This window comes from Schistocerca gregaria, chromosome 10 (assembly GCF_023897955.1).
Source record: "Schistocerca gregaria isolate iqSchGreg1 chromosome 10, iqSchGreg1.2, whole genome shotgun sequence".
NCBI lineage: Eukaryota > Metazoa > Arthropoda > Insecta > Orthoptera > Acrididae > Schistocerca > Schistocerca gregaria.
In genome coordinates, this window is record NC_064929.1 from 216,107,875 (window position 1) to 216,135,503 (window position 27,629).

General features: G+C 43.5%; 1 long non-coding RNA gene across 1 annotated transcript in view; it reads right to left on the bottom strand.

Annotated features, from left to right (window-relative positions):
- Window positions 1-3,878: 3,878 nt before the first annotated feature.
- LOC126293337 (uncharacterized) overlaps window positions 3,879-27,629 on the bottom strand; it is a 78,482-nt gene continuing 54,731 nt past the window's right edge. The window contains exon 2 of the long non-coding RNA XR_007552272.1: window positions 3,879-8,913. This is a non-coding gene — a long non-coding RNA (uncharacterized LOC126293337). The remainder of the gene's footprint in view (window positions 8,914-27,629) is intronic.

The window sequence follows — 27,629 nt, forward strand, 5'->3', positions numbered from 1 at the left end:
CAAAAAACATATTAGAACTGTGAGTAGTCACTAATGATCATACTCAAAATGAAACACACTGGGAAAAATTCCTTTCTGCTACCCGGATACAAAGTTGAGATGGGGTCAACATGCACAAAAACAAATCAAGAAACTTGGTTCATCATGTTACTCCCATAGAAGTATCCCTCATGTGTTGGCTATTGTGTATGTTTCAACTCTTTCCTTGTATGGCAGTGAACCTGAAACTAATTAAGTTTTAGGTCAGCAAAAGTAATCCATAATTATATTGTGTAAAGTAACCAAAGAAGCCTTATTCAGGTTCTTGAAGTACTTATATTCATTTCTCAATTCACTTACTCCTTAACGGTTTTTCTTGCTTGCGATAAAATTTAATTTCAGCTGACTTGTGATTTACACAGTCACATTACGAGACATAAAAATAATTTTTGTGTAGACTTTTCCTCCGCCTTCAGGATTTAGAATGGAGTTACATTCTTTTGCAGTATGATATTGAGCAAGCTCTCATCTATCATAAAGCAATAATTTGGAAATCCTTGTCAATTTCAAAGAAAATTAACACGCCTCATTATGTACTCTTGCTACATATTAACTGAATTCAGGCCCTGAAAGGTTCTGTTATCTATGTGATAAGTAGAAGTGTTCATTTTGAAGCTGCAAAACAAGTGGCAAAAGTACTGTAAACATGACTGTTCTTACAGAGATCTTCAAAGAATAAAATTGGCAATAGCAAAGGTAATTGCAGGAGTACCCCAAAGGAATGTCATAGGGACATTGTTGTTTACAGTATATATGAGATGTGGCAATAAAATAACAGGACTATTGCTTGAAACATTTTATTTCAACAACATACATAAATAATGATTGCTGCTCGCAATATATCCCCTCCTTTATCCCTGTAATGCTCAATGTGAATTTTCTGCTGATGTGAACAGTGCTTGAAGTCTTCCTCTGTGTGCTCCTCGATTACTCTTTTTAGATTAGATTAATTACTCATTCCACAGACCCCGTAAAAGAGAGAATCCTCCTGGACGTGGAACATGTCGGATAAACACATTACAAAAATTTAATTAGAAAAAACATGAGTTTCATTAATTTTAATGACCCTCAGTCAATAAACAGTAAAATTATGTACATGAATTAAATTTAAAACTCTAATATTTACAGCTTTAATACTTACATCTGCTTTCATTAAATCCATCATTCAGACATTTGCTAGTGTCTTGGCTATTACAACCAAGTATTGTCAAAAATTAAAGTAAATTATTCATTTCAGTGATCCTCAGTTAAGAACAGATTATGTACAAGATTTAAAATGAAACTTCCATTATTTACAGACTTAAGACTTACATCTGCTTTCCATACATCCATCATTCACACAGTAGGTCTACTGCACTTGTTGAGAAACTCATGGATGGAATAGGAGGAGTTGGCCACCAAAAATTCTTTTAAATTATGTTTAAATTGTGCCTTAATGGTTGCTGGTAACTTATTGAAAATATGCGTTGCTGAATACTGGACTCCTTTCTGGGCAAGAGTAAGTGATTTTAAATCTTTATGTACACTGTTCTTATTCCTAGTATTGATACTGTGTACTAAGCAGTTCGTTGGACAAAGAGATGTATTATTTACAACAAACTTCATTACTGGCATGTGAACTACCTAACAACAAAACTTTCTTTCTCTTTGCTGACTTCCCTACATTCTTATTCAATTTTCTACTGAAAGTTTGTTGTGCCCTCTCTACACCTACCCCTGTCTGAGGCTCATCAGCTTCTAACTGAAGCAACAGGTCAAACTTATTCTTCACATTCACCGCAAAGCTGTCTGACAAAGTTCTAGGTCTCTTACTCCTGTTACCTGTTGCCACTTAACAGGTTTCTTTACCCTTCTCCCTCCTTAACCTGTTCAGATCTTCCCTAGCCTGCTCTAACTGTGCCTGAAGGGCAGCAATTTTCCCCTCCTGTTCCACTATTTTCCTATCTCTACTGCATATCCTACAGAACCACTGATGAGTCTGATCCACTTCCCCATTTCCCACGCTGCTACAGTCACCCCAATGGAAAAAAACTACTGCACCCATCACACCAAACACCAGAGCTAACAATTCTATGGCACACCAGGCACTTTTCATCTTACTTTAACAAGAAGTAGTAAAATTAAATTACATAAAAACAAGGAAACACGTTTACAAAAGATTACGTCTAGTCTCAATCGTACGTAAACAAACTTACTTTAGTGACAAAAAGTTATATCACTGAAAAGAAGAAGAAAAACATGTTTACAAAAATTAGGCCTAGTTGCAAATGTATGTACACAAAGCTACATACTTGTGCCGCTTTTTTATTTCACTGCTTCAAAAGACTGAAATATTGTTCCTTTTAATGCAGATTTGACCTCGCATGCGCAAGTTGATAGACATACACACAAAATTCAAGCTTTCGCAACCAATGGTTGCTTTATCAGGAAAGAGGGAAAGACGAAAGGATGTGGGTTTTAAGGGAGAGGGTAAGGAGTCATTCCAATCCCGGGAGCGGAAAGACTTACCTTAGGGGGAAAAAAGGACAGGTACACGCTCGCGCCCGCGCGCGCCCACACACACAAGCAATGTGTGTGTGTGTGTGTGGGCGCGCACGCGCGCGCTAATGTATAGCTGTCCTTTTTTCCTCCTAAGGTAAGTCTTTCCACTCCCAGGATTGTAATGACTCCTTACCCTCTCCCTTAAAACCCACATCCTTTCGTCTTTCCCTCTTTCCTGATGAAGCAACCGTTGGTTGTGAAAGTTTGAATTTGGTGCGTCTATTAACCTGCCAGCACTTTCGTTTGGTAAGTCACATCGTCTTTGTTTTTGTAAATAAAATAGAAAGAAACTTCCACATGGGAAAAATATATTAAAAACAAAGATTCCAAGACTTACCAAGCGGGAAAGCGCCGGCAGACAGGCACATGAACAAAACACACAAGCACACACACAGAATTACTAGCTTTCGCAACCGATGGTTGCTTCTTCAGGAAAGAGGGAAAGACGAAAGGATGTGGGTTTTAAGGGAGAGGGTAAGGAGTCATTCCAATCCCGGGAGCGGAAAGACTTCCCTTAGGGGAAAAAAAGGACAGGTGTACACTCGCACACACACATATCCATCTGCACATACATAGACACAAGCAGATATATATAAGATTCCTGCTCAAATGTTTAATATTACCAGTCTTAAAAGAAGACACTTTTACTGTTTTCAGATTAAAAATTAATTCTTGTTCATGTCTTGGTGGAAAAAGCATGTCATACATTGCTAAGCTGACTACATTGCACACCTTGGAGTTCACCTACACTAAATTTGGAAAGTTAAAACCCAGTGTGGACTGTATCCTCGAAATGTCAGGGCTGCGCCGGCTATACCTCCACGAGTGTATCTGCTGGGCCATACCATCTGACAAGTTTCCTGGCAGTCTGGTGAACCTCAGGTAACACTAGATTCATAGTAGTGTAGTAATCTACGTGGCAGGAGTATGTCTGTATGAGAGAGATGCAAATGTAATGTTAATCATGTGTATTGAGCGGAGGCTATCCAGAAAGTAACCTCTGCTTTCAAGCATTCTGTGAAGCAGTGGGTGAAGTGCAACAGTTGCTCTGCAGACTTGGACATTATGCCATTGCGTGTCATTCAATGTGAGTGACATAACTGATAATTTCGCCAAGTGTGAAACCCACACTGTAATACATTATTAGTGGCAAAAATCTGTTGACATTCATCACAAAGTTTACTCCTTATACTGACCAAATGTGAAGCGTACAGGTATTGCTTGTCAGTGGAGTCATTAGTTTAAGAGTGTAAGGACAAATGTTCTCAGTGGTCACAGAAGTGGATCTCCACCTGGACAAAAAAAAAAAAAAAACTTCAGGCTGGACGACATTTTACATTTCTGCAGGAGATCCAAGTAGTATGCTCATTGGTTCCAAAGATTCTTTCTGAGAATGACAAAAGTCAACATTGAATGTTTCTCAAGGACAAGCCCTTCTGAGTGGAATTGTGACCAGTCACAAGATCTTTCTGATGTTAATGTGCAAACTAAATAGCAGACACTAGTGTGTGGTCATACTGCCTACCCTAACAGGTCATAAAAAATCACTCCGAACTGTTGACTAGAGAGGTTTAGGATACCATCTTTTTGGACCTTAATGTACTTCTGTTTGTTGGTTGTATGCTACGTGGACAGTTAATTCTTGAGTGTACTGTAAGGTTTTAAGATTACTCTACATTATCATTCAAAATGAGCAATGTGGTGTCTCGACTACTGGGATTCCATTTATGAATGACAGTCCTCAAGACCATTCGGTCTACCAAACACGAGATTTGTCGTGTCAGTTTGAATGGGACATTTTTTGAATGCGTGCCCTACAGCCTAGACTGGGCTTGTACCAGTTTCCATCTTTTTGTACAGATGAGAAAGAGACTCAGCTACTATGAAGAACTTCACCTAGTTGCAATCTTAGATAGCAGAATTTAATACTGATGGAATTTGTCAACTTGTTAAAGAGGTGTGATAAATACATAAATCGGGATGGTGATTGTGTAGAGAAGTAACGTGCAGTTTGAAACATTCTCAATTAATATGATGTCAATTGTTATTTTGGTTAATAAGAGCCTAGCTCAAATTTTGATGTGACCATGGCCTAATAGATAAATGCTAATTGGATTTAGCTGCTTTAGCAGTCATTTCTAATCAGAATGTGGCTGCTACAACAATGTTCACACAATGATATGATAAAGGGTTTGCAATAACCAATGATAAAATATTTCGCATTGTTTGACATACAAATTCTTTTTAGACACAATACGAGGCACAGCACTGTTGTCTCGTGCTTCTGCTTACGGTTAATCTCACCACAAGTCAGAGTGCCTGGCCTGGTTGATGTGAACATGAATCTACGGCACTGAAAAAACATTTGTAATATCAGATGTCACGAATTGGTACTGTTATGCCGAGGGTTGATCCATAGTGGTGGGGATTCACTCACGAGGGGACCTTCTGGGAGATGCAGCGCGTTATGAGCTCCCACTTCGCCTGCTAATAGAGTGTGTAGGCACCTATCACACCTTGAAACTGTAGGTGCCAATGTGGTGTCGTTTTTGAAATATTGCCTGTTACAGTTCCTGTATATAAAGTTTCATTAGTGTGTCAAGTGAGCTGTGTGGTAAGCAAGCAAGCGAGTGAGTGAGTCTCCGGTCCAGACAACCCGGTTTTAAGACCCGTCTATGCTATTTTTGTTTACTTTTCTTTTTTTTCAAATGCCTGTTTTAATTTATAATTAATCAAGAAAAGTCCACAAGGAGTTGATTAAAAAGTATTACAAGCCTCTATAAATCAAAATTACACATTGAATAAAACAAAATTTGACAATCGCTTGTGCTTTTTCTTACATGGTGATTAACATTTTTGTATTGAGTTAAAAAAATGCTTGCACTAACCTCAATAGCTAGTTATATCTCAGAATTGTCATCCTATTTACACTCCTGGAAATGGGAAAAAGAACACATTGACACCGGTGTGTCAGACCCACCATACTTGCTCCGGACACTGCGAGAGGGCCGTACAAGCAATGACCACACGCACGGCACAGCAGACACACCAGGAACCACGGTGTTGGCCGTCGAATGGCGCTAGCTGCGCAGCATTTGTGCACCGCCGCCGTCAGTGTCAGCCAGTTTGCCGTGGCATACGGAGCTCCATCACAAGTCTTTAACACTGGTAGCGTGCCGCGACAGCATGGACGTGAACCGTATGTGCAGTTGACGGACTTGGAGTGAGTGCGTATAGTGGGCATGCGCGAGGCCGGGTGGACGTACCGCCGAATTGCTCAACACGTGGGGCGTGAGGTCTCCACAGTACATCGATGTTGTCGCCAGTGGTCGGCAGAAGGTGCACGTGCCCGTCGACCTGGGACCGGACCGCAGCGACGCACGGATGCACGCCAAGACTGTAGGATCCTACGCAGTGCCCTAGGGGACTGCACAGCCACTTCCCAGAAAATTAGGGACACTGTTGCTCCTGGGGTATCGGCGAGGACCATTCGCAACTGTCTCCATGAAGCTGGGCTATGGTCCCGCACACCGTTAGGCTGTCTTCCGCTCACGCCCCAACATCGTGCAGCCCGCCTCCAGTGGTGTCGCGACAGGTGTGAATGGAGGGACGAATGGAGACGTGTCGTCTTCAGCAATGAGAGTCGCTTCTGCCTTGGTGCCAATGATGGTCGTATGCGTGTTTGGTGCCGTGCAGGTGAGCGCCACAATCAGGACTGCATACGACCGAGGCACACTGGGCCAACACCCGGCATCATGGTGTCGGGAGCGATCTCCTACACTGGCCGTACACCTCTAGTGATCGTCGAGGGGACACTGAATAGTGCACGGTACATCCAAACCGTCATCGAACCCATCGTTCTACCATTCCTAGAACGGCAAGGGAACTTGCTGTTCCAACTGGACAATGCACGTCCTCATGTATCCCGTGCCACCCAACGTGCTCTAGAAGGTGTAAGTTAAGTACCCTGGCCAGCAAGATCTCCGGATCTGTTCCCCATTGAGCATGTTTGGGACTGGATGAAGCCTCGTCTCAAGCGGTCTGCACGTCCAGCACGAACGCTGGTCCAACTGAGGCGCCAGGTGGAAATGGCATGGCAAGCCGTTCCACAGGACTACATCCAGCATCTCTACGATCGTCTCCATGGGAGAATAGCAGCCTGCATTGCTGCGAAAGGTGGATATACACTGTACTAGTGCCGACATTGTGCATGCTCTGTTGCCTGTCTCTGTGTGCCTGTGGTTCTGTCAGTGTGATCATGTGATGTATCTGACCCCAGGAATGTGTCAATAAAGTTTCCCCTTCCTGGGACAATGAATTCACGGTGTTCTTATTTCAATTTCCATGGAGTGTATTACCATCATTACAATATAAATATGTACATACAGATACAAACAGGAAAATGTGCGTGAAAAAAAAAAAATGATAGTGTTCAACCATTAGCTCTTAAAATATATCTTATACCTCTTCACTCTCATTAAACTCCACTACATATACCTCTCTAAAACTAGGTACCAATCACTGTTCAACTATGGTCCTTCCACATCTATTAATCCTCCTTAATTACCTTAAGAAATACACAAACATGCCTCTATTCTCCATAACTTCTCTTCACATCATTATTCTCATCATATGAAACATCCCTACACTTCATATTTTTTATATATGAGTGTATTTCCCCATGTACATGCTATTTAACACATGTTTCCTATTTGTCTCAACCTGTGGTTCGTGAATGCCAGGGTGTTCACAGAATACTTCAAGAGGTTTGCCAATTTCTTTTCAAAATGGCAGGTTTCAAGTTTGATCCCGTAACTATTTCCTTAATTTCTGTGGCTCTGGCATAACGATTATTATTATTACAAAATTGAATTAAACCTGTAATGCCCCTTGTTACATATGTGCAACACTGGGAATTTATCACATTATTTCCACACTAAGTTAATATTTACTGCGAATGCCTGATTTACAGTTATGTAGCAACATTACAAATGTATTTCATTTCGCTACAATGGAAATTTAGTCTCGTCGCTTCCTTGTGTTCTAACAATATTAAAAGCAGTACTGCAACCTCACTAACGAACAGTTACATGTCAGTCATGCCTTTGATTGTCAGCTATAGCCTCCTTTATGTAGTAAGGTGCCAGCTGTGTATACTTTCCATTTAACAAGCCAAGAGGAAATAAGGCACCTAAATGAAGTATTGTCTTCTGCAGTCTATTCTTCACCAAAGGTTGAGATCATTTTTTCATGACAAGCTTGGATGAAACATTCCCAATTAAGATAGTGTTGATTGTTATTAATCAAAACAATAGCCTAGCTTTAATTTTGACATGACAGGTAAATGCTAATCAGATTTAGCTGCTTCAGGAGCCGTTTCTAATCAGGGTGTGGCTACTCGGCGATGTTCACACAGTGATTAAGGGTTTTGCAATAACCAGTACCAAAATATTTCACATTGTTTGACTTACAAATTCTGTTTAGACACAATATGAGGCAGACAATACTTTTGTCTCACACTGTTAGTTACGCTTAACCTCGTCACAGATCAGAATTCTTGGAATTGCGTCACATGCTGTAACAAGTTACCACACACAATCCTCACTGCAACCCAAACTGTGACTGGCACGGTTAACGTGAACGGAAATATGTTGCACACTGAGAAGACCTTAATAAAAACACTTGTGGGGAATATGACATGTCACAGATCAGTAATGTAACAGTGGTGGGGATTCACTCAGCCGACACAACACAACCCATAGCTCACGTCTCCACCTGCACTCTACTGGCATAAAATTTGAACTCTTCCCAGACTTGGCCTACTGTCTCTTCATTCATTAGCGCCAGCAGCACTTCTCAATTGATTTTGCCTACCATCCACCTGTGTGAGGCAAAAGTGTGTTCATTGTTAGGTAAGTGACTGCAAACCCCTTTACAAGTTTTCGGATGATTCTTCCAAATGTGCTGTAACTATTCCATTATTTTATTTATGTCATCATGGAAGTTGTGATACCTGTCATCCACTTGTGTTGTTGTACAGAGAGCTGGAAATTGGATACTGTGACGGAGACCAAGATGTCCTGGACAGAATTACTGGCCAGATGCCACACCTGAGGGTGGACGGCAGCCTTGGCGCACTTTTCACAGATCAGGAGGATGACGACTAGTCACACCGTTATCAGTGTCTACACATACTCAGTACCTGGAGCTGAGCAGCTGTGGGACCAGCACAGAGCAGGAAGCTGCATTTGTATTCTACAGGTCTTGACTTCAGAATTCGGCCAGTGCCTCCATATCTTTACTGTTCTCTGCTTCAGTAGGGCACTGGATGTCCTAAACAAGAAAATGGTAAAAAATGGTCAGTGTGACAACAGTAAAGAAAGCTTCAAAATTACTAAAAAGCTATGTCTAATCATAGTTTCTCCAGTAATTTAAAAATTTTATTGTGATAACAAATCCATATTTGACATTCACAAATATTTGTTTTCTAAATCATATCCTGTCTAACTGATAGTGTAATAGCTTTCTCTCTTCTTTGAAATAATAGCATCTGTGTATTTGTAGAAATGCAGCATCTTTACATGCGAAATTCTTTACGCGATCATAAAATGTGCTGGAGTATGCAGAATGTATATACAAACATAAACATGTTTACTCATACATTCTAAGCCGTGTAGGAGGTGCATTCCAAGTTCTAAGGCCTCCAATTTTTTTTCTAATTAAGTACTCACCCGAAATCGATGAAACTGGTGTTACTTCTCGACGTAATCACCCTGCAGACGTACACATTTTTCACAACGCTGACGCCACGATTCCATGGCAGCGGCAAAGGTTTCTTTAGGAGTCTGTTTTGACCACTGGAAAATCACTGAGGCAATAGCAGCACGGCTGGTGAATGTGCGGCCACAGAGAGTGTCTTTTATTGTTAGAAAAAGCCAAAAGTCACTAGGAGCCAGGTCAGGTGAGTAGGGAGCATGAGGAATCACTTCAAAGTTGTTATCACAAAGAAACTGTTACATAACGTTAGCTCGATGTGTGGGTGCGTTGTCTTGGTGAAACAGCACACGCGCAGCCCTTCCCGGACGTTTTTATTGCAGTGCAGGAAGGAATTTGTTCAGCAAAACATTTTTGTACGATGCGCCTGTTACCGTAGTGCCCTTTGGAACACAATGGGTAAGGATTACGCCCTCGCTATCCCAGAACATGGACACCATCATTTTTTCAGCACTGGCGGTTACCCAAAATTTTTTGCTGGCGATGAATCTGTGTGCTTCCATTGAGCTGACTGGCGCTTTGTTTCTGGATTGAAAAATGGCATCCACGTCTCACAACCGACGAAAAGAAAGTCCCATTCATGCTGTCATTGCGTGTCAACATTGCTTGGCAACATGCCACACGGGCAGCCATGTGGTCAGTATTCGTGGCACCCACCTGGATGACACTTTTCGCATTTTCAGGTCATCATGCAGGATTGTGTGCACAAAACCCACAGAAATGCCAACTCTGGAGGTGATCTGTTCAACAGTCATTCGGCGATCCCAAAAAATTCTCTCCACTTTCTCGATCATGTCGTCAGACCGGCTTGTGCGAGCCCGAGGTTGTTTCGGTTTGTTGTCACACCATGTTCTGCCTTCATTAAACTGTCGCACCCACGAACGCCCTTTCGACACATCCATAACTCCATCACCACATGTCTCCTTCAACTGTCGATGAATTTCAATTGGTTTCACACCACGCAAATTCAGAAAACGAATGATTGCACGCTGTTCGAGAAACGAAAACGTCACAATTTTAAGTATTTAAAACAGTTCTCATTCTCGCCGCTGGCGGTAAAATTCCATCTGCCGTACGGTGCTGCCATCTCTGGGACATATTGACAATGAACGCGGCCTCATTTTAAAACAATGCATATTGAGGAAATGTATGATGAGATAACAGAAATTAATCAGATACTTAAGGGAGCTGAAAATTTAAGTCACGGGGGACTGGAATTTGATAGTATTAAAAGGAAGAGAAGTAGGTGAGTATGGAATGAGAGTGAGGAATGAGGCTGATAGAATTTTGCACAGAGCACATCTTGATCATAGTTAACATTTGGTTAAAGATTGCTGTGACACTGGGAGGTTTCATATTGATGATTAGACAGATTGTGGTCAGAGTCCACATCTGCCCCCGAAAAATGTCTTACAATTTAAAATCTGGTTCCTGAATATCTATTGGTTATGAGCTGTAGATTAAAACTGAAGAAACTGCAAAGAGGTGGGAATTTAAGGAGATGGGACCTGGATAAACTGAAAGAACCAGAGGTTGTAGAGAGTATAAGGGAACAATTGACAAGAATGGGTAGCCTTGAGAGATGAAATAGTGAAGGCAGCAGAGGACCAAGTAGGTAAAAAGACGAGGGCTAGTAGAAATCCTTGGGTAACAGAAGAAATATTGAACTTAATTGATGAAAGGAGAAAATATAAAAATGCACTAAATGAAGCAGGCAAAAAGGAATACAAATGTCTCAAAAATGAGATCGACAGGAAATGCAAAATGGCTAAGCAGGGACAGCTAGAGAACAAATGTAAAGATGTAGAGGCTTATCTCACTAGGGGTAAGATAGATCCTGCCTACAGGAAAATTAAAGAGACCTTTGGAGAAAAGATGGTGGTGGTTGCTGGGATGTTTAAGGGGGACTAAACAGCTAAGGTCATCAGTCCCCCATTCCAAAAAACTGGTGAGAGGAAAAGTTGCAAAGCAAGTAAAACCCCAAGGGGAAGGAGACTCCCCCCCCAGACACTGAAAGAACACAAATGCGGCAACGGACACTACAGACAAGAAGAGTACAGATGAACACCAGACAGAAAGAAACAGAAGATGGCCGGAGACTGGTTGACTGACCACGAGAACAAAGAAAAGGGAAAGAGTCAACCATCTGACTGCACACTAAAATCTGCAATCAACTATGAGAGACTCGAGGGCAAGAGTCACAGAAAATGACAAGTGCAGGACCTCCCTAAATGGAACCATAAAAAGGACTACCACGGATAAAATTTAAAACATCGTCAGCCAAGGAGGCATCGTCGCATAAAACCAAAGGCAAAGTGCCCGGGAGATTAAAAGACTGCCGGAGGGTGTGCAGTCGGGGACATTCTGACAAAATGTGGGTGACCATCAGCCGGGACCCACACCGACACAGGGGGGAGCCTCCAGACGCAAAATATGGCCTTGCGTCAGGTAGGTATGGCCAATGCTGAAACGACACAGGACGACAGAGTCCCTGCGAGAAGCCCGCAGGGAGGACTGCCACACATCGGTCGTCTCCTTAACAGCCTGTAGTTTATTCGGGGATATCAGGCCACGCCACTCATCATTCCACATCCCAAGCACCTTACGGCGCAACACTAACTGCAGATCACGAGCCGGGAGGCCGATCTCCAAAGCTGGGGTGTCGATTGCCCCTTTGGCCAGCCTTTCGACACGTTCGTTCCCCAGGATGCCAACTTGACCTGGCGTCCAAACAAAGACCACTGAACGACCAGAATGGGTAATGGCAGAAACAGACTCCTGAATAAAGGATACCAGAGGAGAAGAGGTATAGCAGTGGTCGATCGCCTGGAGGCTGCTCAGGGAGTCACTCCAGATGACGATGGATGTACCTGAGCAGGAACGCATATGCTCAAGAGCGTGCAATATGGCCACCAGCTCTGCAGTAAAAATACTGCAGCCAGCCGGCAAGGAGCGCTGTTCAACAAGGGCAGCGTGAGCAAAAGCGTAGCCAGTACGACCATCAACCAGGGAACCATCAGTATAGACAGTCTCACAGCCCAAAAATGAGGCGAGGAGCGCAAGAAAGCAGTGACAGAGGGCAACGGGCGGAACTGAGTCCTTGGGTCCCTGTGCCAAGTACAGACGGACGGACGGCCGGCCGGGGCTTACACCAGGGAGGCGTGGGTGCACGGACCCAGAAGGGAGGCAGAAGAGGGAATGACCCCAGTTCCGACAGCAGGGACTTGACGCGGACTTTATGCCGTTCGGGCAGGTGGAGGACCATGGCAGAAAAGCAGGCGATGATTGGGATGGCCCGGCGGTCAATGCACATGTACAGCATAGTCGGCGAGCAGTCGATGGCGGCGAATCCGCAGCGGGGGAACCCCGGCCTCCGCCAGTAGACTATCCACGGAGCTCATACGGAAAGCGCCAGTTGCAAGCCGAACCCCACAGTGGTGTATGGGGTCCAACAACGTCAACACTGAGGGTGATGCAGACCCATAGGCCAGGCTGCCATAATCAAGCCTGCACAAGGGCTCTGTATAATCTGAACAGCGTGCAGCGATCTGCATCCCAAGACGTGTGGCAGCAGATGGCATTGAGGTGCCGCCAGCACTTTTGCTTCAGCTGAGTAATATGAGGAACCCATGTGAGCCGGGCATCAAAGACGAGTCCTAAGAAGTGGCTAGTGTCCACCACTTCAAGTAAGTGGCCGTCGAGGTAAAGTTCAGGATGGGGGTGGACCATCTGACGCCTGCAGAGAATTGAAAACCACGAGTCAGAGTCCATGATGCTGCCTTGCGAACGGCTACTTGCAGCCTGCGTTCGGCGACTCCCGTAGTCGTTGAGCTAAATGAGATGCAGAAATCGTTGGCATACAAAGAAGGAGACACCGACGATCCCACGGCTGCTGCCAGACCATTAATGGCCACTAGAAATAAAAAGACGCTCAACACCGAGCCCTGACCCCACTTTCCTGTATATAAGGTGAACTAGAGGCGGCACCGACTTGCACCCGGAAAGAGAGGCTCAATAAAAAGGTTCGAAGAATAGCCGAGAGCTGACCACAAAGACCCCACCCAAGCAATGTAGCAAGGATGTGATGCCACCATATGGTGTCATACGCCTTCCGCAGATCAAAACATACAGCAAAGAGATGCTGACGTCGGGCAAAGGCCGTATGGATAGCAGATTCCAGCCGCACCAAATTGTCCGCACAGACCGGCCTCGACGGAAGCCACCCTGGGATGGAGCGAGGAGACCCAACCCAAACGCCGCCCCACCATATATTTGAGCAACTTGCACAAAACGTTAGTGAGGGTAATGGGACGATAGCTGTCCACCGCCAGTGGGTCCGCACCGGGCTTCAAGATGGGGACAATAACACCCTCTTGCCATTGCGACGGGAACAGGCCCTCGCTCCAAATGCAGTTAAAGATGGTGAGGATGTGTGTCTGGCAGTCCCTGGAGAGATGCTTCAGCATCTGCGCGTGGATACAGTCTGGTTCTGGTGCTGTATCAGGGCAATCGGCGAGGGCAGTGAGGAATTCCCTCTCGCTGAAAGGAACGACGCGTGTGGAATGATAACGGCGTCTGCTCGGCTCGCTCCTTTAGAGAGCGAAAGATGGTGGTGTGTGTGGGGGGGGGGTTGTAAGTTGCAGTCGCAGAGGTCGTAGCAAAGTGCGAGCAAGGTGGTCAGCAATGGCGGCAGGGAGATCCCAGGGACACCCATAGGGGTCTGGTATCCATAAATCCGCCGGATCGGGGGAGACACAGGAGCCCAAGGATGAGACATACCTCTCCCAGCGCTCCTGCTTATGCTGTGCAATAAGACGACGGGCCAAGGCACGGAGCCTCTTAAAGGCGATGAGGGTCTCCAGAGACGAGTGCTGCCCATGATGCTGGAGAGCCCGCCTACAGTCACGAATAGCCTCAGCAATCTCCAGCAACCACCAGGGTACATCCTTCCTCCGAGGGAGTCCAGAAGAGCGGGGGATGGCAGCCTCAGCTGCAGAAATGATTGAAGTGGTCAAGACACGGACCACCTCGTCAATGTCACCCTGTGGGGGAGACTCAATGGTGGCAGCAGAAGTAAAAACCCAGCCAGTCAGCCCTGTTGAGAGCCCAGCAGGGCAGACGCCCAGAACAATGACACTGGGGCAGTGACAAATAGATGGGAAAATGGTCACAACCACACAGGTCAGGATGCAGTCTCCAGTGGAGGGATGGGACAAGTCCGGGGCTGCAAAGAGAGACATCGATGGCCGAGAACGAGCCATGGGCCACACTGAAATGCGTGAGAGCACCGGTGTTCAAGAGGCTAAGGTCGAGCTGAGCCAACACATGCTCCACGGCACGACTGCGGTCATCGGAGACAGTCCCATCCCATAGATGGTTATGGGCATTGAAATCGCCCAGAAGCAGCAATGGTGGCGGGAGTTGAGCCAGCAGCGCAGCCAAGACATGCCGGGGGAGCTCCCCATCTGGAGGAATGTAAACAGAGCAAACAGTAATAGCCGGCAGGAGCTCAACCCTGACAGCGACTGCCTCTAAATGCGTCAGAAGGTGTACTGGCGAGCTACAGACAGAGTGGTGAACAAAGAGGCAAACTCCACCACAAGCTCGTTGACAGGCAGCACGGTTCTTATAGTATCCCTGATAACCGTGAATGGCGTGGGTCCGCATTGCTGGAAACCAAGTTTCCTGAAGAGCAATCCAGAGAACACTCAGAAGCATCTGGAGCTCAGGCAGGTGGCGGAAATAACCGCCGCAATTCCACTGGAGAATGGAAGCAGTAAGGGACTGGGAGGGTGTGAAGGCAATTAAGAGGCAGACGGCGCCTCAGAGCCAACTGCTGCCACCAGGGGAGAGTCAGCAGTGTCCATAGGAAAGGCCCCCCGAGGGTTCCGTGAGGGCGAGATCCGCGGCAGAGCCGAGGATATCCACCTCATCCCTGGAGCCAGAACTATTTACAGCAGGTGGTACTGAAACCGCCGGAATGTCCTTCTTCTTGGACACGTTCCGTTCCTTCTTCTCGCGTCTGTCCTTAGGGTTAGAGGGCTGGGAGAGCTTCTCTGAAGGAGCGTCGGAGGCTGACGATGACGCAGAAGCCCTACGACCAGCAGGCGGCGGAACCTTCAGCCACTGGCTGACATCCGGCTGGGTAGGAGAAGAAACAGAGGAAGGGAGAGCCCCGAGGGACCCCTTCCGCGAGATAGGAACCAGCAGAAGCAACGCCGGTGGAGAAGGAGAGGGAGGGATCGAGCCTCCCGGTTTTTGAGCAGATGTCACTCCCGAAGTAAGCATGGAGGGAGCGACAGAAGAGAGTTTGCTCCCAACCGCTAAGGGGCAACAGAGGAAGGCTTGCCCCCAGACATTAGGTGGGCAGACAGAGATGCACGGCCCCTAGGGCCCACTGAAGGGGGCACAGATGAGGCCCAAACTTCCAGCACTGGAAGCACCGCATCGGGGGAGGGACGTATGGCTTGACGTCACAACGGTAAACTATTATCTTGACCTTCTCAGGCAATACAGCACCCTCGAAGGCCAAGATAAAGGCACCAGTGGTCACCCTGTTAGTCTTGGGTCTTCTATGTACACGACGGACCAAATGTACACCACGTCGTTTCAAGTCAGCTCTCAGCTCATCGTCGGATTGTAACAATAGGTTATGATGGTAAATAATCCCCTGGGCCATATTTAAGCTACTGTGGGGAGTGACGGTAACAGGGATGTCACGCAGTTTATCACACAAGAGCAACGGCTCGTGACTGGGCTGGGGAGGACATCTTGAGGAGGATGGACCGATTCCTCATTTCAGACAACCCAGCCACTTCCCCAAACTTATTCTCCACGTGTTCCACCAAAAACAGAGGCTTCGTAGTAAGAAAGGAGTCACCATCAGTCCTGCTGCAGACAAGGTATTGTTGTACATAAGGCTCCTGCTTGGTACTAGATCTGCGTCCTTCCCACGGCGCAGCCAACGAGGGGAACTGAGGGTCATATTGCGCAGCATCAAAGTCAACTCTGCCTCGCTTAGAGATGCTGGTGGCCGTGCGACCACCAGCTTGGTGTGATTTATTGCGCTACATCCGCCCAGATGCCACCTACTCCAAACGAGGGCGCCACCCAGCCAAAGCAACAGGTACCTGGACGATATCCCGTTGCCCGGAGTCCCTGTGCCCCAGACAAGATGGGCACATACTCCATGGCAGGCATGGGGAGGAAACAGCTCTGGCATCTGTAGTGCGATCCCTGCGTGGTCAGGGGGCTACCACCAAGAGGGTACATGACGACCCCACCACAACAGACTGGCTACCGTATTGGATTTTAGGTGTTGAAAAGGGTCCACAGTTGTCGCGGGCGCTAAGAAGGGGATTGCGCACAAGACGAGGAGGAGGCAACCCAGAAGACGTTGGGTGTAAATCCCGCCACACGACAAGAGGTAGCATGCAAGATGCTGGTGCATGATGGACCAATATAAAAACACCACTTAAGGAGTCCTTCCCCAAATGGCACGCACCAAACAACGAAAATTTGGAAAAATGGAGGTCAAACCCAAGAGGGGACCATCACAAAAGGTCGAAACGTTTGAGACTCCTTTTAGTCGCCTCTTACGACAGGCAGGAATACCGCGGGCCTATTCTTACCCCCGAACCCGCAGGGGGATTGGAGAAAAGAGAACCACTTGTATGAATATCAAGGGCTCAGATGGAAACCCAGTTCTAAGCAAAGAAGAGAAAGCAGAAAGGTGGAAGGAGTATATAGAGGGTCTATACAAGGGCGATGTACTTGAGGACAATATTGTGGAAATGGAAGAGGATGTAGATGAAGATGAAATGGAAGATACGATACTGCGTGCAGAGTTTGACAGAGCACTGAAAGACCTAAATCGAAACAAGCCCCCGGGAGTAGACAACATTCCATTAGAACTACTGACAACCTTGGGAGAGCCAGCCCTAACAAAACTCTACCATCTGGCGAGCAAGATGTATGAGACCGGCAAAATACCCTCAGACTTCAAGAAGAATATAATAATCCCAATTCTAAAGAAAGCAGGTGTTGGCAGATGTGAGGAAGATCATTTTGGATTCCATAGAAATGTTGGAACACGTGAGGCAATACTGACCCTAAGACCTATCTTAGAAGATAGGTTAAGGAGAGGCAAACCTACGTTTCTAGGATTTGTAGATTTAGGGAAAGGAAAGCTTTTGACTAGAATACTCTCTTTCCAATCCTGAAGGTGGCAGGGAGCGAAAGACTATTTACAGTTTGTACAGAAACTAGACGGCAGTTATGATAGGTGAGGGGCATGAAAGGGAAGGGAGTGAGACAGGGTTGTTGCCTATCCTCAATGTTATTCAATCTGTATATTGAGCTAGCAGTAAAGGAAACAAAAGAAATCCAGGGAGAAGAAATAACAACGTTGAGATTTGCCAATGACATTGTAATTCCGTAATTGATGGCAAAGGACTTGGAGGAGCAGTTGGACAGTATCTTGAAAGGATGAAGTCTCTTCTAAAAGTGTTTGTATGGAGTGTAGCCATGTATGGATGCGAAACGTGGACAATAACCAGTTTGGACAAGAAGATAATGGAACCTTTTGAAATGTGGTGCTACAGAAGAATGATGAAGATTAGATGGGTAGATCGCATAACTAATGAGGAGGTATTGGGGAGAAGAGGAGTTTGTGGCACAACTTGGCTAGAAGAAGGGATGGGTTGGTAGGACATGTTCTGAGGCATCAAGGGATCACAAATTTAGCATTGGAGGGCAGCGTGGAGGGTAAAAATCGTAGAGGGAGACCAAGAGATGAATACACTAAGCAGATTCAGAATGATGTAGGCTGCAGTAGGTACTCGGAGATGAAGAAGCTTGCACAGTATAGAGTAGCCTGGAGAGCTGCATCAAACCAGTCTCAGGACTGTAGGCCACAACAACAACAATACAGATAGGTAGATCATGTAACTAATGAGGAGGTACTGAATAGATTTGGGGGGGGGGGGGGGGGGGGAGAGAAAGTTGCGGTATCTGACTAAGAGAAGGGATCAGTTGGGAGGACACGTTCTGAGGCATCAACTCCAGTTCTGGCACCTAATTAAATTTGATTACACTCCTCTACCTTGTTTTACTTTAACTGATGTCCACATTACGATCTCTTTTGAAGACACTGTCAATTCCACTCAACTAACTTTGGCACTCCTATGTCATCTTGTACAGAATTAAAATGTTTTCAGCAAGCTACATGTCTTACTCGTGTAAACACAGTTACAAGTAAGCCTTCTGCCAGTACCACATACCATCAATAGGAGTGGATTGGAAGAAGCACGAGCAGGGTGTTGACTTCCAGGCAGAACTCCTTTACCTGGCTGCTTCTAAACTCTTCTACGCAGCAGATCCTGCCAGTACCCTCACTCATTGCTTTGGTCTCTCTATGTCTTTAGTGTCTTTTCATTCCACCCAATTTCTCTTTACATTCTGGATTCTATCTATTTACATTTTTTTTGCGAGTGTAAGTAAAACATTATTTAAACTTTCTAATTTTCCAACAAAGGGCTCCATAATACAAAAGAAAAAAGGTACATTATCAAAAATTCAGTGGGTTTTATGCACCTTACACTGAAAACCATACCCTCAATAGGATGGGACATGTACACCTATGTGGACATCCTTGCAGCATCTATTGTGTCATTAGGGATGCATATGGCACCCCTGGGAAATATTCCATATGTCTGGAGCCTGGTATTACAATGAGAAGTTCAAGGCTGCCGATAGGCAAAAGTTCCGAATGAATTGTAGGAAACGAGGAGGACATGTCATCAGTTGATAGGGTAAAGTCTCTCTGCACCAATCCTCGGTTGCCTGCATAAGCCTTTCGTACATTGCTATCGATTGAGGTTCGACACTTACACTTGTCAGACTGTCCCTCTGTCAGCAATCCTTACCGCTTCATCGTGCACCAGGATGATGAACAGGTTGTGAGATGAGCTCTCAACAAGCAGCAGGCTTCAATCATATAAATGAATTCAGAATATTATCCCACTTTACCAGTTTTGACAAATTAGTCACTTTTAGAAACCTACAAAATTATTATTTATATATTTGTCTTTACATTTATGTAAAGTATAAGAAATATTGAAGACAATTTCAATTCAAATTAAATAAAAGAATTTATAATACTTTAGAATGATTCTCAAAAGTTCAACTACTTTACTTTCATTGGTCACTATTATGGAGGACTTGCTAAAGGGAACTGCCTCATTGTACTTTGAAGTGTTACATGCGGTGTATACAGATGACATTTCACACTTATTTGTGTAGGACAAGAGAAAATAGTAGTGACAGAATAATATTAAGTATAACATATGCTGCTGTGCACAGGTGTTCGTTTTGGTATGTGCAGACATTAAATGGGTGGTGTGGAATACAAGAAAATTGCTTGCTAGGTGTGCCAGTAGCTGCATAAAACCCTAAACTGACCAGAATACACTTCATTTGGCACACGGAGCAATGAAACAAGAGGAAGAGAATAAAACAACTATAAATTTACAAAATCTTAAAATCCAATGAGTGATAAATTATGGTGTTGCTAAGAGCAACAAAGTTTAAACCATACTTGTACCACAATTATACAAGTATTACAGCAATTTCAGTTATTTGTGTGTCAAGTAAACAATATCGACACATGAGAAAAGAATGTTTTAACAATGACGGAGTAATTTCTCAGGTGGTTTGAAGGAGAAGACTTGCTTGGTAGGTTCGCAGAAGAAGGTTTCAAATCTTAACATCGCTAGGGATGCAGGGGTGCTGCTGTACGACACAGTGCAGTCCATCTATCGCTGTGTTCAAGATATCGGCTGTGCCAGGCAGTACAAATCATTTTAGTACAGGTGGTTGCAGCGGCTATACGATGTAGAGTGCAATTCATTGGAAAGGGTGAGCTATACAGAAATCCAGTTTGGAAACCTTTTTGACAATGACACAGTGTTTCAGTTTTACCACATTTAAGAAAACTGTGCAGTAACAACATAATACAGAATTTTTCCATTATATGCCTGTCATAACTAGAAAAATGGTTGCAGAGACTCCGGAATGGTTTAAAGGTTTTTTTGTAATAAAGTCTGACAAAATGAATTGTAATATTAAGCAACTATCTGACAAAGTGGTCCAAAAATTAATGAACTGTCTATCGCGGTAGAAATTATGAGAGAGGAGTTAAAAGAACATGTCAAACAGGAAATAGAAGCTACATTAACTAACACTGCAAACATTTTGGCCCAGGAGTTGAAGGATAAGGCCAATAACCAATGTGATTTAGTTCATAAGGAAGTAAAAGAGCAATTCAAAGAATTAGATAGCAAAATTAACAAAATAGGTCAGTGAATTGTATTTGTTCCAGAACAATGCAAAGAATTTAGAGAAATATTGAACACGATAAAACTAATTTGGAGGAGTGATTAAATGAATTTGTAAATTCTACCATACAAGAGAAAATAAATCATACTACTAAAGCTATTTCCAAGAAAGGTGCTCAAGAACACAAAAAAGAATGAATGAGTGTATGGGAGGATACTGAGAATACTAAGCAGGAAATCCTTAAGAAGGCAGGTATAAATAACAGTGGGTTATGGAGTAGTTACAGTTTGATAAATTCATATTATTTCCAAAATTCAAACCTGATGGAGAAGTCCACCCCACCTATTTTCTACATCTTTACCAAAAACCTGGGAAGATAGCAAAAACATAGGTTTTGCCTCGAGTTTTGACAGGTGATGCAGCAGAATGGGGGGATTATGTGGTTTGTTTTCATCATAGCTCGAATTTAAGGAAGAAGAGGAGAATTTTTTTTTTTTTTGTTTGCAGGCAGGGGACCAGTTAAAGTTCAGAATGTATAACATCCAAAAGCAGTATATCCAATAGACTCTGATACAGAGCAAGATGAAGGATTATACAATATAGATATGATTAAAAGATTTAAAGCACCAGGAGAGTTCACGCCCTTTGCAAATTTGCTGGATTGATGACCACCGGCTATTCTATTATGTTTTATTTCTGGAAGAAAGTATTAATATTAAAACTATTAACACAAATACCCAAACACTTGTATGCATACCATTTCGTGTTTATTCAATAGTAACTGCTTCGGCACATTTATGAAGATGGCCATGAGTGTAGTTATTAAACTTAACTATAAATCAACATTTCAAGGAAAATTTTGTAGAGGTACAGTGTATATGTAGTACACAAAAGCCAGGAATAAGAATGTTTTTAACTCTAGCACTATGACACTTGCATAAAAATGCTTTAAATCACAAGATCTTTGGATGAGCTATATGAAGATAGTAAGCTAAATATTCTAGAATTTGGAATAAGAAGCTCCTTGTTTTGTATGTTTTTAAGCATAAAGGACCAATCATAGAACAGCTGGATTCATATTGAATTATTTTTATGGAAGGTTAATCATATCATCACTATCAATCATGGATCGAGTAATACACCAACCACAGAAATTATACTGATTGTTGATGATGACTTAGGTGAAAATACTTGCCTATTCTATTGCATTTCATAGATGTTTGTTAGGACTGGTTGTCTGAGATGGAGAAACTGTGGCAAGTCCATGCTGTAAGAAATGCCAAACAACTTCTTTCTCCCGTGTCTTGGTGAAGTACCTTAGCAGATGAGGTCCCTGGGGTAGGGGTGGTAAGGGAATCCATCTATAGGGTACTTCCTTCTTTGATCCTAACATACTTGTCTATTTCCTTTTCTTACTTCTCGATTAGCACTACCACTGTCTTCTCTCTGACCATATGCAAAGTTGTTATTGCAGGAACTCTTCTTTTTACAGTCAATATTAGCAGAATTTACAAACTACAACAGTAGGATTGCACTATCACCTATTTCACATAGGACGACGACAATAGACAAATAGGATTCCCCCCCCCCAGTGTTAAGTAAGTAACATGTCAGTCTTGCCACACATTGTAGGGGAGAAGAGTCTAGGTAGGAGATTGTTTTGCCTTCCAACTGATGGCGTACTAAGATGTGTGGCCAAATAAGAAGCAAGATCTGAAAGAATTAAAAAGAGATGAAGTACTAACATTATCCTAGTGTACTCGCAAGAAATATCTGGAATAAAATCTTTTGTATTGGCTAAATCTAGTACTTATAAGAAAGTAAAGGATCAGCTACATTTATCTGTAAGTAGAAGCAAGATACATAAGTGTAAGAAGTATGTGTATGTAGTGATGTTACATGTATCATGAACAAGAGAAGAAGAAAAAGAAGTTAGAAGAGAGGAGTTAAGATATATCGGGTAGTGTCTGCAGTAAGCAATTGTAGGAGAAACATATAGTTTAGTGAGAAAAAATACAAAAAGGAGACTAGTGACTGTTCAGATGGGGCATACCCAAATAGTGGGTGAGTTGTAGAAGAGGAAAAGGGTAGGCAGATCCGTAGAAGGAATGGTCTTTACCTCGGTCATGTGAATCTGTTTCGGGAAAGACCTGTGCCATTTAATACAGGAAGGAGAGAGGTAAGGTTAGATGGACCCTTAAAAGGGATGGTCTATACCTTGGTCAGGTCAATCCATTGAGGGAAAGATATTTTTTTTTTTTTTTTTTTTTTTTTTTTACGAGAAATAAGGGTACACTCACATCTATAATGGTACAGAAGTTTGACATGGTGACTGCTCTTAGAAGGAGTGTAAGTGCAGTAAATACAGAATTATGAAGCTGTATAATGGTATGAAAGTTTTCCTCCAGTCTAGTTCAACAATCAAATAGACATACAGTAGAGATGAAAATGGCTGGAGCAAGAATGTTCCATACTTGTGGAATAGAGTCTGTATTAGGATTTGACACTAGAGACAGAAAAGTAGGCATATACCTGACAAACAAACAACTCCTCAGGTAGTAATAATGTGAGAAACAGTATAAGTTAACTATATACATATACAAGAAACTCTATAGAGTATACTGGCTTGAAAGCAATGCATTGTTAAATAAATAGAAACCACAAATAAGTTGAAGAAGTTATATAAGTTGGATCACAATACACATGTATATTACAGTGATATTCTGCTATTCAGAAAGGCTGGACAATTTCTTGCATCACACAGGATGTAAAGTAGATAAGATGGAGATACACAAAGTAGACTAACACTGTTTAGCACAATTTACCTGAAATGAAACAGTGTTTCACTTGCTGTGAGCTTGGACCTTCAATAATGAACAGCCTCAGTTGCACCATTTACCTAGGTTTCAGTCAGGATAAGCCGACCTCCTTCAGAATAACAGTAATTATTGTTTGTCCATAGTGGACATTGTCAAGCTAAATCTACAAATCCACAAATTATCGTCAGACTGTAAAAACTTAAATGAAACTGCCTCGACCCCACTTTGCGGCAGCCAGAAGTGCTGTACTGCAGTGCATACAGTTTACAAAGACTACAAAATGAACCTTAGAGAAGAATTTGAAATGCATAATTACACCCACCCTAAATTCAAAAGATTTGTTGAATCAGCAACTTGCATTAAAAAAGTAATGCGGGGTGGAATCAGAGCTAACTATTTGTAGTATCGCTCCCAGAACCGATCGCGGTCCTCTGGTTGAGAGCCGAGTGGAAGGCTTAAACCAGAGGCTCAGACGATTCTGCGGAGAGCTGGGGTGCAAATTTCTCCGCTATCGGGTGGAGAAATGTAGGGTCCCCCTGAATAGGTCAGGCATGCACTACACGCCGGAAGCAGCTACGAGGATAGCGGAGTACATGTGGAGTGCACATGGGGTTTTTTTAGGTTAGAGAATTCCCTCCCTAGGCCCGACAAGACGCCTCCTGAGATGCGGCAAGACAGGAGTAGGCAAAACGCAACAGGGAATAACAATATTAATGTGCTAATAGTAAACTGCAGGAGCGTCTATAGAAAGGTCCCAGAACTGCTCTCATTAATAAACGGTCACAACGCCAATATAGTACTAGGGACAGAAAGTTGGCTGAAACCACATGTAAACAGTAATGAAATCCTAAACTCAGATTGGAATGAATACCGCAGAGACAGGCTGGACAGTGAAGGGGGAGGCGTGTTTATAGCGATAAGAAGTGCAATAGTATCGAAGGAAATTGACGGAGATTCGAATTGTGAAATGATTTGGGTGAAGGTCACGGTTAAAGCAGGCTCAGACATGGTAACTGGATCTCTCTGTAGGCACCCGGGCTCAGCACCTGAAGAATAATTTGGAAAATATTTCGAGTAGATTTCCCCACCATGTTATAGTTCTGGGTGGAGATCTTAATTTGCCGGATATAGACTGGGAGACTCAAACGTTCATAATGGGTGGCAGAGACAAAGAATCCAGTGAAATATTTTTACGTGCTTTATCTGAAAACTAGCTTGAGCAGTTAAACAGAGAACCGACTCGTGGCGATAACATATTAGACCTTCTGGTAACAAACAGACCCGAACTATTTGAATCAGTTAATGCAGAACAGGGAATCAGCGATCGTAAAGCGGTTACTGCATCGATGATTTCAGCCGTAAATAGAAATATTGAAAAAGGTAGGAAGATTTTTCTGTTTAGCAAAAGTGACAAAAAGCAGATTACAGAGTACCTGACGGCTCAACACACAAGTTTTGTCTCAAGTACAGATAGTGTTGAGGATCAGTGGACAAAGTTCAAACCATCGTACAATATGCGTTAGATGAGTATGTGCCAAGCAAGATCGTAAGAGATGGGAAAGAGCCACCGTGGTACAACAACCGAGTTAGAAAACTGCTGCGGAAGCAAAGGGAACTTCACAGCAAACATAAACATAGCCAAAGCGTTGCAGACAAACAAAAATTACGCAAAGCGAAATGTAGTGTGAGGAGGGCTATGCGAGAGGCGTTCAATGAATACAAAAGTAAAGTTCTATGTACTGACTTGGCAGAAAATCCTAAGAAATTTTGGTCTTATGTCAAAGTGGTAGGTTGATCAAAACAAAATGTCCAGACACTCTGTGACCAAAATGGTACTGAAACAGAGGATGACAGACTAAAGGCCAAAATACTAAATGTCTTCTTCCAAAGCTGTTTCACAGTGGAAGACTGCACTGTGCTTCCTTCTCTAGATTGTCGCACAGTTGACAAAATGGTAGATATCGAAATAGAGGACAGAGGGATAGAGAAACAATTAAAATCGCTCAAAAGAGGAAAGGCCGCTGGTCCTGATGGGATACCAGTTCGATTTTACACAGAGTACGCGAAGGAACTTGCCCCCCTTCTTGCAGCGGTGTACCGTAGGTCTCTAAAAGAGCGAAGCGTTCCAAAGGATTGGAAAAGGGCACAGGTCATCCCCGTTGTCAAGAAGGGACGTTGAACAGATGTGCAGAACTATAGACCTATATCTCTAACGTCGATCAGTTGTAGAATTTTGGAACACGTATTATGTTCGAGTATGATGTCTTTTCTGGAGACTAGAAATCTACTCTGTAGGAATCAGCATGGGTTTCGAAAAAGACGGTCGTGTGAAACCCAGCTCGCGCTATTCGTCCACGAGACTCGGAGGGCCATAGACACGGGTTCACAGGTAGATGCCGTGTTTCTTGACTTCCGCAAGGCGTTCGATACAGTTCCCCACAGTCGTTTAATGAACAAAGTAAGAGCATATGGACTATCAGACCAATTGTGTGATTGAATTGAAGAGTTCCTAGATAACAACACAGCATATCATTCTCAATGGAGAGAAGTCTTCCGAAGTAAGAGTGATTTCAGGTGTGCCACAGGGGAGTGTCATAGGACCGTTGCTATTCACAATATACATAAATGACCTGGTGGATGACATCGGAAGTACACTGACGCTTTTTGCAGATGATGCTGTGGTGTATCGAGAGGTTGCAACAATGGAAAATTATACTGAAATGCAGGAGGATCTGCAGCGAATTGACGCATGGTGCATGGAATGGCAATTGAATCTCAATGTAGACAAGTGTAATGTGATGTGAATACATAGAAAGATAGATCCCTTATCATTTAGCCACAAAATAGCAGGTCAGCAACTGGAAGCAGTTAATTCCATAAATTATCTGGGAGTACGCATTAGGAGTGATTTAAAATGGAATGATCATATAAAGTTGATTGTCGGTAAACCAGATGCCAGACTGAGATTCATTGGAAGAATCCTAAGGAAGTACAATCCGACAACAAAGGAAGTAGGTTACAGTACGCTTGTTCGCCTACTGCTCGAATACTGCTCAGCAGTGTGGGATCCCTACCAGATAGGGTTGATAGAAGAGAAAGAGAAGATCCAACAGAGAGCAGCATGCTTTGTTACAGGATCATTTAGTAATCGCGAAAGCGTTACGGAGATGATAGATAAACTCCAGTGGAAGACTCTGCAGGAGAGACGCTCAGTAGCTCGGTACGGGCTTTTGTTAAAGTTTTGAGAACATACCTTCACCGAAAAGTCAAGCAGTATATTGCTCCCTCCTACGTATATCTCGAGAAGAGACCATGAGGATAAAATCAGAGAGATTAGAGCCCACACAGAAGCATACCGACAATCCTCCTTTCCACGTACAATACGAGACTGGAATAGAAGGGAGAACCGATAGAGGTACTCAGGGTACCCTCCGCCACACACCGTCAGGTGGCTTGCGGAGTATGGATTAGAAGTAGATGTAGATGTAAAAACTATTTTGATTGCATAGCACCTCTATAAAATGTGAAAAGCGAGCAACTTACTCCTTGTCTATATGAGAACCATGTCCCATGCCCACCTCCACTCCCCCCTCCCAAATGTATTATATATAACTTCCTTATACACCTTAGATCTTAGTCGTATGTTTCTTGCAGCTGGTACAACAGCTTGACATGTATACAGATGAGATGAGATTCAATTACTGAACATTATCCACATGTCAGTCTGTGTCTATAATAATCACATACAATATGTACACTTTTGGGCATAGCACGCTATTATGCTTCTGCAGAGAAGGTACTGACACCTGCTAAACCAATGCAAAATAAGCTTCTATGAGACACTTATTATACTTCACGTAAATGTAAGGTCTGAAGATTTATAATACCTCAAATTTTTAATCTTTGAAAGATGAAAAATTAATTTGTTGAAACTGGTGAAGTAATGTAAAAATATATTTGCACGTAATGACGTAATTATATTCTGAAATATGTACTATAGTTGCTGAAAAGTAACAGCTATGAATAGCATAAGACATTTCTAATTAATCGTCCTCACTCTCTCCAAACAGAACATCACCTGCACTATGTTCCGTACACCCCATTGAGAAGGACAACCTT